Source organism: Lissotriton helveticus, chromosome 10 (genome assembly GCF_964261635.1).
Source record: "Lissotriton helveticus chromosome 10, aLisHel1.1, whole genome shotgun sequence".
Classification (NCBI taxonomy): domain Eukaryota; kingdom Metazoa; phylum Chordata; class Amphibia; order Caudata; family Salamandridae; genus Lissotriton; species Lissotriton helveticus.
The window spans coordinates 433,950,272-433,968,923 of NC_136071.1; the positions used below are offsets into that span (position 1 = coordinate 433,950,272).

The following is an 18,652-nucleotide window of genomic DNA, read 5'->3' on the forward strand; positions in this document are numbered from 1 at the left end:
CTGGTTAAAACAAAAATATAGGGAACACGTTGCACAATAATTCTCAATTACACTAACCAAATTACATATGCTAAAAATAAATAAAGCCAAAGAAAAAGATGGCGTTCATTAGAGAGTAAAGGCACATGTTTATTACATCTTTATATATATCTATTCGCAATTGGTTTTTGTGGCAATGAGGAAGACACATACAATCATATAACAAGCATTGGCATAGCCAATAGGTCTCGCCTTTGGGACCTTATAAATGTTTAACCATGCGACAGGATATTGTGCTGCATAACTAAACACTTATAAGGTCCCAAAGGCAAGACCTATTGGCTATGCCAATGCTTGTTATTTCTCTGTGATGACCTCCAAGGTACAGTTATCATGTTCTGGGAAGCAGTATGTGAGAGAGACCTTCAAATTATAGTCATAATAACCCTTTCCTTCAAATTATAGTCATAATAACCCTTTCCGTGCGCTTGTCGGCCAACACGAAGGACACTTAAAGGCAAGATACAATTGAACGACGACGACATTTCAGGTTAAACAAGCCTGTAAGACAGCAATGGGCGGGAGGTGGTGTAGGGGCGGCAAGTAAGCTGAGGCTAAACAAAAACGAGTTTTAAGCACTCGTGCTTGTGCTGGCATACCCCTTGCGAGCAGCAGCGCGCGGACTATGTGTGTTTTTCAATTCGTGCGCGCACCGCTGCTCGCTCCCCCAAGGTGGATGTCAGCACAAGCACGAGCGCTGAAAAAGAGCTGACCAATTTCTAAAGGTCATCTCCCAGACAGCGCATGTGTGCTGCCTAGGCGAGACCTAAAAAGGAAATACACGTAATATTTTTCCTGCCGTTTGGATACGTTAAAGGGCTGTTAGTAAACAAGTGCCAAAATAATTGGGAAGAAATTACAGGGAACTTGCATACAGACGACATTTCATTTTTTATTTTTGTATGACCTGGTGTGAATCAGTTAAATGGCTTTGAATTCTTCAGGAAAGTAATGATGAATTGACAGTTTGCATTGTGAACGGGCCATTCACACTGAATCTGAACTGGAATTTTACTCCGAGATTGAAATATGGTTGTCAAACGAGCAGATTTTTCGATTCTAAGCCTTTAAGTGGTTCGCAAAGCCTGTTGCAGTTCCTTCGCCCCTTCTAGGACAGCGTTATTTGTGTTATGTGCTTCAGCTACCAGTCTGGAAACTGATAATCACATTAAATACTATTGTTATGCACACTCCAGGTGCCCAAAATACTTGTGAAGTTACTGGAACATGGGCCAAGTTTATCAAACAGTATAAGGAAAACTGGGCACAGGACCTGTAGTTGGCGTGGTTTGGGGGTTGCAGAAGTGAGCATAAGCTGTAAACCTGTACCGAGAGCCTGCAGGCCATTCCCAATGGGCTCCAGGGACAGGCGGTGTAGGCATGGTATTGTCATGTATTCCTATCGGTTCTGAATCGATCCCCCTATTCCTGACCCTATTCTAGTTAAACAAACCAACAAGTTAACTAGCAGTCAGCCCATGAGGCAGAAATTCCCCATGATGCAGATTCCGTTATCTGACGCAGTCACACTACGGCACAGGAACGTGTTATCTGATTAGGTCATAACGCTTGCGATCTAATTAGACAAGCGATATTCCTCCAGCCCCTGATAAGGCATACGGAGTTCTCATAACAAATCAAACCTATGACAACCTGGGCAAAACCCTGCGGCCATTTTTTTAATTTCACAGAGAACTTTAGTAAAGAATGTACTAACGAGCAAATCGTATGACATCTTTATTGACGTATCTATGTCCATCCTTACGTCAATCTCGGCACCTTAAAGGTATAAATATTACCGATCTTGCCCTATGCAAACACACGCGTGGTGACGAGACGGAGCAGCCACACTTACCGAAGCCGAGAGCAGAGCAGACCCCGCTGGCAGCAGCCCCACCTTCCTGACGCGCTGAGAGACGCGCTGCTATCTCCTGCCGAGAGACCCAGCACCGGCGCTTCCGGGTAGCCCTCGCAGGCAGCCTGGAATATCGAGAGCAGAGAAAGAGATACCATTCCTCATTCATCCTAAATTCCAGGTACAGAACTGAATAACCCCTCACAGAGAATTGTTTAGTTATTCACTTGGCAAAAACAAACTTAACTTAAACTGTAACTTTCTATTCCCGCCCACGCATTAGACTTAGGTCAGGTACACGGGGTAGGCGTATTTAGAAACACCAGTTGAGTACGTTTAGTCAAATGTATATGTGTATGTAATATATTTTATTCATTTTAAAACATCATATGGCTTAGAAACCATATCAATGTTTTTACAGTATTACTTTATACTATTGCTTTTAATGTATGCACTTTACTTAGCTATAAGTATTGCAATAATATCGATCCATTTCTCTTGTACGAGAAAAGAGACTGATCAATAAATAACACCTTTTTATTGAACACGCCCGTCTCTTCCTTTTCTCTACATTCTGATGAGACTAAGAATGCACGTACTGACTGAGTAAAATAATTTGCCTTTTGTTCACACGACTCTCGAGATTGACTCTTGATTAGGGGAGAGCAAAGTTGTCATGTTCTATGGTTGTCAGAAACTAAATCCCTTCTTGTCTAATCAGGGAAGTTAAGTCCTCCTTGAACATTCGAGAAAGTTTCTAGCGAACTCTGAGCTACGCTGGCAAACCCAAAACTTAAGTCTAGTATCGACAGTAGTAGACCTAGTTAACGTCTGGTCTAGGCCTTTACTGCTGTAGGTATTATTCCAATGCGCAGAGCCTATTGGGAAGATAGGAACTACACTACAGTATATGTATTGGTTAACATGTTTTCCTTCCTGCAACCTGTACTAGGACATCCCTCCTGTGGAATTATGGACATTACTATTGACAACTACCACCTGCTGATTTGCAAGTTTGTGTTTACAGTGGAATTTCTTTGAGCGTACATGTTTAACAGAGACAGGCATCAACCAGTCACAAACATGATTGGGATAATAATGTTTTACTTTCACGCATCTCGTAAAACAGTATAATATCAAATAAATACGTTTGTGTAGCTTAGTGTAAGAGGGAATTCCTGTGGTTCTCGTTTCCAATATTTATTTATCTTGACCGTAAAGTCCCTTAAAATAAAAAAAATCTCCAGAAAACATATATACTTTGATTTGACAAAATTGATTTTTAAGTAAAGTTTACCTTGAAGATCTTATGTTATAAATAACTTCTATAGTGCACGTTCAGTTCACCGTAAGCTTTCATGGCGCTGAGAGCACTAGAAGTGGAGTGAAGAGCCACTTAATCGAGTCCTTGCCATGTTTTTAATAGGGTTCTGAAATGCTAGTAGGAAGGGAGGTATTTACCATGGCATCATTATATGAGGCCTAGGCATTTCTCTCCTAAACAACTGAAGTCAGGTTTTGCTAAAAGAAATGTGTGGGGCCTGGTGGTTATGTAAACAAATCTGAAAATATGCACACAACGTGAGACCAGTCTGAGTTTACTCTGAACAGGCTGGTGCATTTTTCGTGGTTCAAGGTTTTAATTCTTTCTTGAAAATCTTCTCTGTTGTGCGTATGTGACACTATGCTTATGGTTATGGAGTGTCTAAAACTCTAAATAAAGTCTCAGATAAACGGGTGAAATTCTGAAACTAGTCAAAGTAATGTCATACAAAATGTGCCTTTAGTATCTTGTCAACAATGAAAGGACCTTCAGTTAAAGATGAGGCTGCAGATGCAATGAAGCACCAAATAGTTTTTTTTGTTACAAAGTAAGAGCCAGTGTGTGTTCTAAAATGTTTTTAAATTGCTTGTACAACATTTTAAACTCTGATCTGTGTATTTTGTTGTTTAATTTAGGAAGCTTGTGCTGTTTCGATGTGTTAGGCTTTTACTTGGGTGTTTATTTCTTTTACTTTGCTGCCATGATTACTTTTGGTTTTACAGCTTTAATTATTCTTAATTGTACAGAAACATATGCTTTTACACAATGTCCCTGTCCTTCCACAATTAAGGTGTCTCTCCTCCCCCACGCCCCTCCCGTTACCTTCCCAGACACACCGTTTTCCTTTTTTTTTTTTTTTTTTTTTTTTTTAGAACATTCGTTCTCATCCACCTCTTGGCAGACCTGGTAACTATTTCAACAAGAGCTCGTTGCTACAAACATTTTTTAGCAGGCTCTCATTATACCCAACTCACAGCTGGGCTGAGGCATGGCAACAATGTTCAGCTCCCAGTGAAGAATGATGCGTGTGCCCTCAGGCTTCATATTTGAGTCTCTTGAAGCGCACCAACATCACCGTTTGTATTTCCTTTCCTCTGACATTTCAGTTTCCCATCTTGAAAAAAAAATATTCATCCTGGCTGTCATCGGATCACTGCCAGGGTCTGGGCGAAGATAAGTTTTGCCAGGCTCTGGGGGCATTGAGGGGAGAGGATATGCCAGCATCTGAGGGGAATAAAAAAGGTGATATGCGGAATGCTTGGATGAATCTCAACCACTGGCATATACTAGGGCCGGGTTCCAGAGCCTGGCAAAACTTCTCTTCGCCACTCTACAAAGAGGCCATCTATTTACTAATCAGCCTTGGCACTTTTCCAACAGGAACAGCCCTGTAGGAACAGCCAGGCTTGGAGCCCTACAGGTGGGAACACACCTGGGCGAGACCTGGCTTGGCATCGAGAGGAGCGGTTCTGCCAGGGTCTCTTGGAGAGAGAGAGAAACTATTCTTCCAGGGTGTGAGCCGCAGGGAGGAAAAGCGGTGATGGATTCTGGGGTTCATAGAAGCTTCAGAATGTGGGTAGTGAGACGAAATGCTCTGCCAGGCTCTGGGGCCATAGAGGGAGATGCTATGCCAGTAACAAAAAGGTTATGGGTGAAATAATTGAATTGATCTCAACCACCGGTAATTACTCAGGCCGCATTCTAATGCATAATTGTATGCTCACTGTACACAGAGTTCTCAATGTGCAAAACAGCCATGGCCCATAGGAACAGTCTGAAAATCTAGGGCCAGAACCATAGTGCAGAGAGTGCCCCTGGAGGCAGAGGGAGGAGGGGCTCTGCCAGGGTCTCTGGTTCAGACATAAGGTACTTTATCAAGGTCTGAGCTACAGGGAAAGAACATCTCTGATTGATTCAGGGGCTCAGGGAAGCTCTCACAAAATACGGAAAGGGAGACGAGATGTACTGCCAGGGTCTTAGGCACAGAGTAAAGTAGCCATGCCAGTATCGGACGGGGGTAGACAAGGAAGCACTCTTTCAGCATATGAGGAACTCGGGCTTATCCAGAGTCTGGCAAAGGCAAGAAGCTGTGCCTGACCCTTGACTCCTGGAGGAAACTCTCTGCCAGATGTGGGATCCTTTGCCATATTTGGGTCAGAGAAGGGCTCCCTGAGTCTGGATCATGAACCCCCCCCCCCCCCCCTTGTTCTGTAGCTCAGCGATATGTTTTGTAATTGTATACACTGTTGTAAAGTGCAACATACACCATTCCCATTGCCGCCTGGGGCTAATCAGTGTTTTAGAGAGTAAAGCAATAGATTGTCCTTGGGGATGTGCTCCAGCGGGAGCGGGAACTGCTTCTGCGAGTATTAATTGAAGTCCAAGCCTGTGCATTGGAGAAGGGGGGAGCAGCACAGACCACTGACACCGTATTTGCAGCCGTGGCCCGTAGAGGGAGTTACGGTGGGGCAGGGAGGCGGGGAGGGGGAGGGGCAGGGTGGAGGGTGCTAAAAACCGGCATATGGATAATTGCAGGTAAGTAAACAATTTAATTAATGAAACGAATTTCGTAGCGCGCACTGCATCGCAAAATGTGATGCAGTGCACACTACGAAATTCGTTTTATGAATTAAATTGTTTACTTACCTGCAATTATCCATATGCCGGTTTTTAGCACCCTCCACCCTGCCCCTCCCCCTCCCCGCCCCACCGTAACTCCCTCTACGGGCCGCGGCTGCATATTTGTGTGAAAAGGGCCCCTTTTATTAAAACAGTTGCACATCACGTATATAATTTTTTTTTACTTATGTTAAACTACCCCCACCCCTAAATGCCCCCCATTCCACCAAACTTAAACCTGCAGGTCTCTACCTCTGGCTGATCGTCAGCAATTGAGACCTTTAACCTTCCATACAGTTTTACTGCAACTATTATTCTCTAACTAACTTAACTTCCAAATGAACCTTATACTTCCTGCCTCATCCAGGCATGAGCTTGTCCACGTGTTCCCTTTCAGCCTGGACTGCCGCTGTCAACACCCTGTCCCCACTATGGTGTCTGGTATCGAAAAATGTCTGGTTATATACCCCTGGCTACATTATAACCCAAACCGCAGCAGTCGCTGGACTGCTCCATGTTCAAATTCCCCCGGGGAGCAGACCTCCCGGTGGTCAGCTGCCCCCCCCCCACCCCATTTTTAGGTCTCGGCTAGCATAGGCTGCGCACATGTGCAGTCTCGCTGGCGAGATTTAATGACTCTGAGTAGCGAGGTTAAGCCCCGCCCCTCTTCTCCATTGGCTGGCCTCCTAAACGGTGGCCAGCCATTGGAGAAGAGGTCTCAGTGACTTCTAACTTTCGCTCTATACCCGTCTTTTTCGGATTGGGGGGCGTGTTTTTTAGTTTCTTTCTACCCTCTTCTCCATTGGCTGGAATGTAAACAACAGTCAAAAAACACGCCCGTTGTTTACATTCCAGCCAATGGAGAAGAGGGGAGAACAAAACTAAAAAACATGCCCCCCAATCCGAAAAAGACAGGGCTTAGTGACAAATGGCGAGTGCTTGTTCCTTTTATGTACTTGGTTAGTTCCCCCCTCCTTTCTCCCAATGGTCGGTCTGGGCTCCCCAGTCTGCTTACCGCTTGGCACGGATGATCTGGTCTCGCATGGGTTTGATGTCCTGGAAGCTCTGCTGGCTCACCATGCTGTAGAACCAAGATGAAGCCCTAGCCATTCTTTATGTACAGGTCATGCGAGGAGGCGAACTGCTCGGTACCGGCTGTGTCCACGATCTCCAACACCAAGGGCAACGAGTCCACCTCGATCTCTTTGCGGTAAAAGTCCTCAATGGTGGGGTCGTACTTCTCGATGAAGGTGCCCGTCACGAACTGCACGGTCAGCGGGGACATGCCCACACCGCCGCTGCCCAGCACGACCACTTTATACTCGCGCATGGTCCCCCCCACGCCGGCCCTAGCCCCGCGCCCCCTCCCTCGCCTCCCGCGGCATGCACTCACACCTTCCCCGCCCCCCGCCACCGTGGAGCAGCAGAGGCGGAAGAGGGCGTCTCTTATTAACGTTATTTAGATAGAATGTTGATTTTGGTTGGGTTTCTCTCTTTTCCTGCGACATTTTGTGAAAAGCACTGTATTATCAGTAGAGGCGAGGGGGCGTTACTGTTAATTATTTCATTCGGGTTTGCTTGGGGGAAAGGCAGAGTGTTAATAAATTATGGATGTGGTGGCAGGGAAGAGTTAACAAACTCAGGCCCCCTGGTTTTGCCAAGGGGTACTAAATGGGCCAGTGTTAGTCGATTATGGAGTCTCACTGATCTGAGCGCGCAGGAAGGTCCTTGGCAGCAACACTGGCCCGGAGTGCGAGTCACCAAGGAAGATATATTTTGTTGTCTTACACTTGTAATTCCAATCAGTGGGATGCCGGCCAGAGACAGAAGCTGAGGCACGGGAGCTCGGGGTTTGCGCAAGTGTGTTTTGGTGGACAGTCAGGCCGTGTCGAGGTGAGTGCGTTGCACGCAACTGGTGTGGGAGCACGTGTAATTTAAGCATGGAGTTCATTGTGCCCCCACCCCCAGCCTCCGCCCCTCTCCCCCCCCCCGGGCTTTTCAGCGAATGTGGCGCTAGTTTCACTAACTTCTGAAAAGTGTTAATACATTGTCAGGTGGCGTCGGCCCGATGGTGTTGGGAGAAATAATGTTGGCGATGGCGCTTTGTACGCTCCTGTTATGCATGGAGTTCGGTCATTTTAAAGCCTATATGGGTTAGTTCTTTATTTGAGCAGGTGCTTTTAACCGCATGCGTGCGGGCGGAATTCCGCCCGTACGCTGGGTTTTTTTAAATCGCACTTTACGTGACGAGCTGGGCTCGTCATGAGCGTGCGAGGAGGCTACGCCATGACGAGCCCAGCTCGTCATGAGCGTCGAAGGGGTTAAGGTAGCAGAGTGCCCAGCAGAAGTTGTGCATTGGGCAGGGAAAACACTTCCGGGGAAGACCGGGCTGTATAGGAGTTGAGAAGCAAACCTTATTCCGTGTGAATCCTTCAGCCCGTGTTGCCATTTGTCTCTGAGATGACAAGAGTCTAAGATGTTTATGCAGTACCGCTCGTTTTTGTTGATACTCTATTGTAGTTGCTGATGTTTGGGTGTTGGGCTGCGCTACTATTGTATGCTTTTTCCCATGGGGTGAGCTGCGTGCTGGGTCACATATCGCCATCAGAAACACAAAGGCCCTCATTTGCCTCACCGGGATTGTTGCAGCACTTAAGTTGAGCTGATGGTCTCGCCCTTGGCACTGTTGCAGGCACTTATGAATGTGGGTACATGGTGGTGCGGTTTGTGCGATTGTTTGTGTGTTTGTGTCCTTTCCCGGCTGTGCTTCGGGGTTAACTAAGTGAAGGCCCACTTTCGCACTGCACCACCACATCCATCTCCACCACCACCACATCCATCTCCACCACCACCACATCCACCACATCATCCACCACCACCACATACACCACCACCACCACCACATCCACCACCACCACGTACACCACCACATACACCACCACCCCATCCACCACCCCCACATACACCACCACCACATACACCACCACATACACCACCACCACCACATCATCACATCCACCACCACCACATCCACCGCCACATGCACCGCCACATCCACCACCATCACATCCACCACCACATCCACCACCACATCCACCACCACCACATCCACCACCACCACATCCACCACCACCACCACATCCACCACCACCACCACATACACCACCATCACATCCACCACCACATCCACCGCCACATCCACCACCGCCACCTCCACCACATACACCTCCACCACCACATCCACCACCACCACATCCAGCTCATCCACCACATCCACCACCACCACATCCACCACCACATCCACCACCACCACATCCACCACCACCACATCCACCACCACCACATACACCACCACCACATCCACCACCACCACCACCACATCCATGTGTGTGTGACTGTGTGTGTGTGGGTGCAAATGCAATAGGTCTCGCATTTGCAAGAGATTAAGCTATTGGCATTGTAAATCACCAATGCCATTTATTTATCTGATTTCAAAACCAACATATAAATAAATAAAAATTAATTTACAATGCCAATAGCTCTAACTTTTGCAAAGGCGGGACCGTTGCATTGTAAATGCTTGTTTACTTTTCGTCTCCTCTTGCTATAGGACCCTGGAGTGTTTAGCTTTTGACAGGCCAGTGGGTGCTCCCTTTCCCCCTTGTCTGTCTCTCTGAGGGAGATCATGAATTCTTGCTCTCGGTTTCCATGTCCTACTGACTGTTGGTTCCTGGTTGTGAATGTCGAGGGAGGTCTCACGGGGGATCTTCTTAATGACTGTACAGAATCCGCCGACGATATCGTTTAGTGTGTGCGTGTTCCTGCGGCTGTTTACTACCTGACAGTGTCTCTGTCCTGGGCCCTGCCCCACGTGTAAGTCTGTCCCATGTGTTGCCCCAAAGTTTTGCGGAGAAGGCTGCTGGGAGGGGTTCGGAGCTCCCCTCGGCTCCATCTCCATGGTCCGTGTTAGCTAGGCTTACCTTGAGGGGCCAGACAGACCAGATAGTCGGAGGGATACACAGTCAAGGATTGTCAGTTTCACACGCTCTCATTTCCGCCAGAGCCTAGGCTTGCGGTAAGACTGGGAGGTTGGGGCATAAGGCTAGGGTCTGTGGCACAGAGAAGAAGCCCCCACCCCGGTGAGGTTCACCAAGGACCGAAACCCTGCCAGCTCTGGGGCACAGCGCCGAGGCGCTCTCCCAGGGTCCAAGTTAGACAGGTAGCGCTCCAGGTGAAACCGGAGACAAAGTCCCATTCACTAAGGGAGAAAGAATGTGCAGAATCCGCCTAATAATTGAGTAACCCCTTCACTGCTGGAGATATGATCACATACCTGCCGCAGCCCCAATGAACGATTCACTGCTTTGAATACCTTACAGTCCCGGTAACTAACCCTTTCGCTGCCACAAGGGCTTGCGTCAGTGACCCCTTGCATTAGGTAGTCTCTGTAACCCTTTCAGTGCTGGAGAGGAGCCCTGCACGTGTGAAGCTGCCCATGTAACCACTTCACTGCTAACCGAGTGCTGGACAGGTTAATTAACCCTTTCACTACATTGATGTCTTCCCTGGCAGTCTATTAACCAATCCAAGCCCATAAAGGGCACTACATACTTCAGGCGTCTTTAACAACCTGTGACAGAAAAGAGGCTGCAGTGCACACCAGTTACATGACCAGAAAACCTACAGAACCAGCGCATAACCAGGATCACGAGTGAAACCTGCAGAACGCCGGCACGTGAGTGGGGCAGGAACATGCAGCAGTAATCCGAGGAACAGAGTGGAGGCGGGCGAGCCACGGAAAGCTCGAGCTGGGAACCTGGCTCTGGTTGTGATCTGGGTCCATTTGGAACCTCGAGCCCAAAACAAGCCCAGTTGTCACGGAGGCAATGTGCCCCCGGAGTCAGAGCTGCTGACCATGTAACACGGGGAACCAGGTTCGAACCCCAGCAAGTTCCCTGTATATAGGCCGTCTGTCATGAAACACTCAGATGTCCTTGGACATGGTTTACACTGTATAAAACTGCCAAAAATAAAATGTGGGTCCTGCCTGTCACCCATGCTCAAACCCCATCCTCCAAGATCTAAGGAAAATGTATCAAACAGATACCATCTAATGGCTAAACTGCCCAGTGTGAAACTGAAAACCCCGGGTTCAATCCCAGCTTCCCTGGTTGAACAAATTCTGTGATTTTAGGCAAAAACTATATTTCACTGGGCCTCCTTTTTGTTAATGATCACATATAAGAGCATCTTCAAGTATGTGTGCTTTACAAAAACCACATGTTTGATTTAATAAACTAAAATGTTTCTCCATCTTTAATAATAATCTAGCCCACATGTAGGGTACAGTTGAAAACTAGCGTGCCTCTTAGTTCACTTGAGCATTGTCAGTAGGATAGGCATGTTTCTCAGTTCATCTTTAAAAACTCTAATGCAGAGATATAATTTGATGTACTAAGGTGAAGTTAATAAATAAACCTTTTTGAATTTTGTAGACACCGTATCATATTATGATATGATGTGTGTTGCATGGTTTACATGCCAAATGTTTGTATGGCTCAGCTCGTGCACCGGCTCTTAGAGCCAAGGCCAACACTTGGCTCAGCTCTCCCTGTTAGTTTGCTGTGTTGCCCACCTCTAGAACACAGCCATGGCCCTATGGTAGTAGAGGTAGAGACTGAGTTCGATGAACAAGAACTGGAACAGAAAGAAATCAGCAAAAAGAAAGATATCTGTACAGGCCTGGGAGTCTGGAATTGCACAAAAATGGATAGAAAGGAACCATTAATGGAAAGGGGAATTATCCAGAACAGGAATAGAATTAAAATGGAAATTAAAATGTAATCCAAAGAGAAACATAACATCACTTGGAAAATATCTTTAACCCCTTCCGTGCTCATGACGAGCTGAGCTCGTCATGAGTTGCGCCGCTCGCATGCTCATGACGAGCTCAGCTCGTCATGTAACGCGGCTTTTGCAAAAAAGCCGCACAGCGCGAAAATAGCGGCCGCACACATGCGGTTAAGGAAGAAAGTACAGGAATGATTTACTGCAGGCGCCCTTCCAACGTGGAAGTTTTATGTGGCAGCAAAAATGTATTTCTGCCTACCGATGCATTATCCCTCAGTTTGCACAGAGAGAAACCCACAAGGATGCTCCTTTTCCTAAGGGTCTAAATATAACAAGCTTTCTGGTATTGGAAGCTGGAACCCTGTCTGGCTCCAGCTGCCCTGGACTTAACAGTGCCTGGGCATGTGCAGGCTGTATACTGAAGGATTGTATGACAGAGGCACACATGGCTAAAACACATGTGTCTCTACAACGCTGCCCGAACAACGAATGCTTTTAACAACACATGCCTTTACCACGCAATTTCATGCTAAAGGCATGACTGGTAAAGGGATATGTATGGTAAAGAGCACACCTCAGCCCCCTCGCCCTGAGCTATAAAAACAACCCGACCCCCACCCTGAACCCTAAAAACAAACACTACCCTGAGCCCTAAAACAACCCCTACTTCCCTTGAGCCCTAAAAACAACCCAACCCCCCCTAGCCCTAAAAACAATCAGAGCCCCATAAACAACTCTGACTCCCGACCGAGCCCTAAAACAACCCGGATCCCCATAGCCCTAAAAACACTGGGGTCCCTTGCTCACTACGCCACTGGACTCAAGCTATCCTGGCTGAAGACGGCTGATAGCCAGAAACCGGTCCTAGGAAGCTTGATTCCGGTCCAGGGAAGGAATGACTTGGCAGTTCAGGCTGGACTGTTCCCATGAGGCACAGGGTCAGACTGATTTGCATATGGCCATGTCTGAGCTGTGGTGGCTTGGTGAGCAAAATAACGATGGATCCAGATCTGTGACTGGGGGTGAATGTTTTGCTATTGTGCAACATTCCGTCCATCATCTTGTGTGTATTGCTGTAATACTTGTCCTCCCTTTAATTGTGTGCATTAGGGTGACGCCTTCTGATCGTAGGCGCGACAATGACGTAAGGTTGCGCTTCCCACACCGGGGACAGGCCCCCTGAATGCTATCCCATATTGGGATATACATACGTTCATCAATGTAAACTAGTTTAAATCCCTTTGTGGGATTGAAGTGGTGCTTTCAGGGGACTATTTCCGGTGTGGGAAGCGCAGTGTTACCAGATCTAGTATTCACAGGCTTGGGGTGACCCTTGTGGGAATCAAAGTGTCCTCGTAATCCGCTGTGAGCTCTTGACGACCCCGACCACCACCAGTGGATTCCAAAACAAGGGAGGGGGAGGGCAGCACGATGCTGCTAGGACCGGAATTGGAAAGGGGTTAAACAGAACCGCAGAGGTAACTGTGTTGCCGGCCCCGGCTCCCGGCTGCACCTCTGATGGGCGCGCCGAGTGGTTGGAATGAGGTTCCCACACATCATAGCGCACAAATGGTCGACCCGTGGGTGGTCATCACCCGCCCACGGAGATCAGTGGCACATGGGACAGATGAGTACGTGCGGGCCCCGGGATGTGTCGAGAGAGATGTCCAGGTGTGAAAGTCCTCGCTGTGCAGCAGAAGGCGTGGGGCAGTGCCCCCTCCCGCAGATGGGGCAGATGGAGAGGTGTGACACTCCGCACTGCCCACTACGAAAGTGGCAGGTCTGTCCACTGCAATGCAACGCCTCCACGTGAGTCAACGGGACCCTCCACAGACCCTTAGAAACAGGCTGGGCAGGGGATTCGAAAAATGGCTAAATGATTATACAAAGCCGGACCGCCCCCCCTCTCCCTCCCCCCTCACACACACACGGCGAGTGCCCTCAGACTCACGCTGTGTACGTAGAAGATGGTAACCCTCCTTAGGTATAGATTCCGGCAACTATGACCGCGTAGGACTGCTAGTCTATTGCAGATGGTAGCGCAGTGGGTTCAGCGCCGACTCTAGAAGTCCGTGCTTTACACGTCTCGCATTTTCTATTGCTGGCAGAACCGGCTTTTCTTTTTGTTCCATCTTGGGTGGAGACAACACACTGAGTTGGATAATAACATCGGTTAGTGAAGGTGGGAGCAAGCAGAGCTTTTTTTTAAACTTTTTACACTTCTATATAGCGCGAACTCGACCTGGTTCGTCAGTTCTAAAGTCGGCAGCTCTGGGCGGTATCTTACACTACATCCCCATGTGACGATCGCCAGAACAGATTGCGGCAAGCCGGGGTGAGCGATCATTGGTGCAGCGGTATCAGCCCCCCCCCCCCACACTACGTTAATTCCCGATGGCATGCACACCTTCCTAGTGGGTTGTTCACTCTAGACACAGCTTTCCTGCACTCCTGCATTTCGGAGAAATGTGCCCGGTCGTCCTGCTCCGTTACCCTTACGAGTGCAGCTAGGTACCCTCTGGGCCATATTCATCATTATTTCACACGATGCAGCGCAGCAAGCTATGCAACGCAGCAAGACAGCTTGCTGCGCTGTGTAAAAATTGCACATTCCTGCTCTCTACCAGCTCTGGCGCACAAACTGCTTGCTAGCACCAGCGCAGGCACCTTTGCACTATGGTAGCACCAGCGCAGGCACCTTTGCACTATGCTAGCAACAGCACAGGCACCTTTGCACTATGCTAGCATCAGCGCAGCACCTTTGCACTATGCTAGCACCAGCGCAGGCACCTTTGCACTATGGCACAAGGAGGTCTGCGCTGTAGGCAAGATTATGTTTGTGCAGGAAGGGGTACCTTCCACCTCCAAATACAATTCTCAGTGGCGTTTTCTAAGTGTGCTGTAGGGCGAGGAAACAACCAAAGATATTTCTCTGCGTTGTGCCTCACAAGGTGCAACTCGCCGCCCTCCTCTCTCTAGGGGTGAGTGAATTTGAATTTACAGGGATTTGTATAGCGCACGTATACCAGGCGGTTTCATGGCGCTGTAGGATGCTTAACCCAGGGCAGGAGCGGAGAAGTTACTGAGGTGGGAAAGCGAGTGAAAATAGAAAAGTCTTGAGAGCCCTATGGAATTCGAGATAAGAGGGAATCGAGGGGAAGGGAATTCCAGAAGGTAGGGGCAAGGACAGCAAATTTCAAACCCCCTGATTTACTTTTTTTAAACCGGGGAACAGAAAGAAAGAATTTAGTGGAGGAACGAAGTTCTCTGTTGGGACAGTAGACAGTGATGGCGGATGAGATAAACGCTGGGGCAGTCCCCGCCATGGCCTGAAAGGTGTTGCAGCCCAGCTTAAAAAGGGTCCGTTCTTTAATTGGCAACCAATGTAGAGATTTAAGTAGGGGAGTGGTATGATGAAATCTGGGTAGCCCATAAATCAGGCGGGCTGCCTGGTTTTGGACTAGCTGGAGGCGGTGAAAGGCATATGCAGGGGCACCATTATACACTATGTTCCCGTAGTCCAGCCGGGAAAGGACCATTGCTATCAGGATCAGTTTTAGGGCAGGGAGAGAGAAGAACCGGGAGATTTTCCGTAAAGTGCGGAGGGCAAAAAAGCAGGAAGAGACAACTGAGCTGATCTGAGAGTGGGGAGTGAGGTGTTTATTAAGTGAGATCCCAAGTGTTTTGACTGAAGAAGAGGGCGTGGGGTGAGTGCCGAGGGAGGAAGGCCAACAGTTGGGGGACCAAGGACTGGGAGTGCTACCAGTGATGACAAGTTCAGTCTTGTCCGGATTTAATTTAAGATGGTTGCAGTTCATCCAATCACTGATGAACAGAATGACAGATTGAAAGTTGAGGATACAGACTGGGGAGTGCGAAAGATGAAAAATACGTTGGAGGTTATCGGCATAGTTATACACGTGACCTCCATTTGCTGAAGTGCAGAAATGAGTGGAAAGATATACAGATTAAATAATAAATGAGAGAGAGAAGAACCCTGAGGGACACCACACTGAACCGGGTGAGGGAGGGCAGAGAATTCGGTGAGACGAACGGCCTGGGTACGATCTCTTAAAGTGGGTGGGTATTTGATGCAGTCTTCAGGCTGGTACGCAGTGGAGAGAAAAAGAGGCCGGTCTCCCCTCTTGTGATGCCTCCTGGCGCCCCCCCAAATGACGTCTCCAGCCAGAGACCCTCTTGTTTTCCGGAAACCGACAAGGGACTCCTGCTTTTAGGCTCCTGCATTTGGAGCAAAAAGGGACGCCCCCACCGCTATTCGCGGGTGGCGCCTGATCATTCTGATGCGTTCTCAGGTCTATCAGTGTTGGTAAATCTGGGAACGTGTCAGAATGCATGGGTGGATGTGTGAGAACACCCACGCACCACCCATGGCACGTCTCCCTGCCACAGAGTCGTGCAAGGCATCGATTTGCAATGCGTTGAGTTACTGTAGATTTATAAAGCCATGCAGGCCAGGCAAGGTGGCCTTACATGGTTTGGTAAATTTCATTTAGGTTTTGCCTCTCCCTTGGTTTTAGAATGAAGGAGGTCTGGTATCTCTTGTCTCGGGAATCGATTTCCCAACACCTCGCAGGGGGAGCTTGGAAACACTGGAGCTGGATTCTCAGCGAAAGAAAGGCAGCCTCTCTGTCAGTGCGTCAGCTGGAGGGTCGGCTTCCTTCGGCACTTGCTGTAGTGAGCTGCGTAGGGCAAGTAGATAGTCGAACTGCTCCAAACCACTGTGTGTTTGCTAGGGCAAGTGTAGGCATTTTTATACTTTGAAGGTGCCTTGTTTGACGTAAAGTCGGACATAATAACGTCACCAAAGGAACCCCAATGGAATGGTAGTTCTTTGAAAACTCTATGATTTCTAGGACAAATCAATATTCAAGAAAGGGGATGTCCCTGACTGCTGAAGCCGAGTTTTCCAAGAAATCATTGTGGCTTTTTGGAACTAGTGGAAGTAGCTATGCCTGTATTTGGACTGGATGGGTTATGTCTAAATATGGTTATGATTTCTATGCCTATATAAGGGCTATGTGAATTGTACCTATATAAGGGCATGAATCGGTAAATTACGCTTGGATCCTAAAACGCTACACAACACTGGCATGTGGTGTCTCCAGGTCCAGGTGGTTGTCATACGCGGACGACACTCAAATAATGGGCTCTATTACAGATACGGTAAAGGACTGTGCCCTTAATTTCAGGAGCTGTATGGAGGCTGTTTCCCAATGGATGGTGGAGAATTTCCTGAAGTTGAATGGAGAGAAGACCGAGGTCCTGATTTTTGGGAAGATCAGGAAATCTGGCCCAGTGAGTGGTGGCCGCCCGCGATCGGGGTGTGCCCCTGCCCAGCTTCCCATGGGAAGAAATTGGGGGTGATAGTGGATACTGCCCTCTCCTTAGATCTTCAGATAAACAGGACTGTTTCCACCGGTTTCGGTATTATTAGGATCCTCAGGAAGATCTCCCACTATCTTTCCCCTGATGCACGTAAGCAGGCCACTATGGCATTAGTGACCTCCAGACTGGACTATTGCAGTGCCCTTTATATGGGCATTAACAAGAGTCCTATCCACCGGCTCCAAATCGTACAGAACGCGGCAGCAAGGCTGGTGTTGAATCTTCCTAGACGCTCAGGAGCCTGCACTGGCTTCCGATCGACCGCAGGATCACTTTTAAAATGCTGTGTTTTACCCATATTATGATGCCGGCCCTGAAGAAATCAAGTCTCTTGTCCAGCATTATGCCTCCATCAGACCCCTTCCATCTTTACATAAAAACCTTCTTGTTGTCCCTAGGTTTCAGACGGTCAAATGGGGTGGCAGAGCTTTCTCCACGGCCGCGCCCAAGTTGTGGAACTCCCTTCCTTTAGAGCTCTCCGGTCAGGCCTCTTCTTTTATTTCGCAAGGCCTTAAAAACCTGGCTTTTTTCTGATACTCTTGCTTAAGTTTGGCCTCTATTTCTTCTGTGTCCGGTTGCTCCGCACTAGCGCCTTGATGCCCTTGGGCTAAGTCCGCGCTCTACAAAACTGCATTCATTCATTCATTCATTCAGGTCAAATGGAACAATCAATATTCAATTTACATTCAAAACAAGCCTAAACCTTGGACATCCATGGTCGCCACGTGTTAACCAACGATCTACATCGCTTCCAATGACTATAAAAACAGGATTAATTTCGAGCAGGCACAAGGTTTACGTGTTGGCTGGCTAGTCGGGTGTTTTGCATGCAGGATTGCACAGTCTTGCACAGCACTGCTCAACTCCTTGAATTCCAACATGTCTGAGACGTGGGGGGGGGGGGCATTGGAGAGACAGAATCAAAAAGATGCCCAGCAGGCAAATTTGTTCAATCTATAAAGAACCAGGAAGAATTGGAAAATTCCAATTATTTTCCTTTTATAAATTCTAACTGTGACTGAAAGAGTTAAATCAGCCTGTATCTTTTTCTAACACCCAACTCAATAGATAGACTACAGACAACAAGGGATCATAGAGCAACATTCACAAAATATTGAACATGTTTTATTTCATAATTTAGGTACAACCACAATCGTCCATACATCGAACACAAAATAAAATACCAAAGAAAAATCAACTACCCACCGTAAATTTGTAATCTACATCAAGTTGTAAAGAAAGGTCCTGAAATTGTAATACTGAACAGCCCCAAAATAGATAACCAGATTATGATTGAACAGAACAAATATTAGTCATTTCTGTCCTTTACAAGTCCTGGTATGTTCACCTTGCCAGTAATTACTGGTTGCCTACATCAGGACGTGGATAGTCCCAATGTACAGATAATAACGTGATTAAAAGAATCAAGAAAATATAATCACAATATTAAAAACCAATCCAGTCAACTAAATCACATAGTTGGACACATTGACTCGGAATGACACAATCAGCCCAAAGGCACATATGAATAAAAGAAGATGGTGTTAATAGAAAGTTGG

The 18,652-nt window shown here is 47.6% G+C and overlaps 1 protein-coding gene across 1 annotated transcript in view; it reads left to right on the forward strand.

The window, feature by feature from the left end:
• SEPTIN12 (septin 12) overlaps positions 1–18,652 on the forward strand; it is a 539,550-nt gene that overhangs the window by 25,803 nt on the left and 495,095 nt on the right. The gene's annotated exons all lie outside the window — the stretch shown is intronic.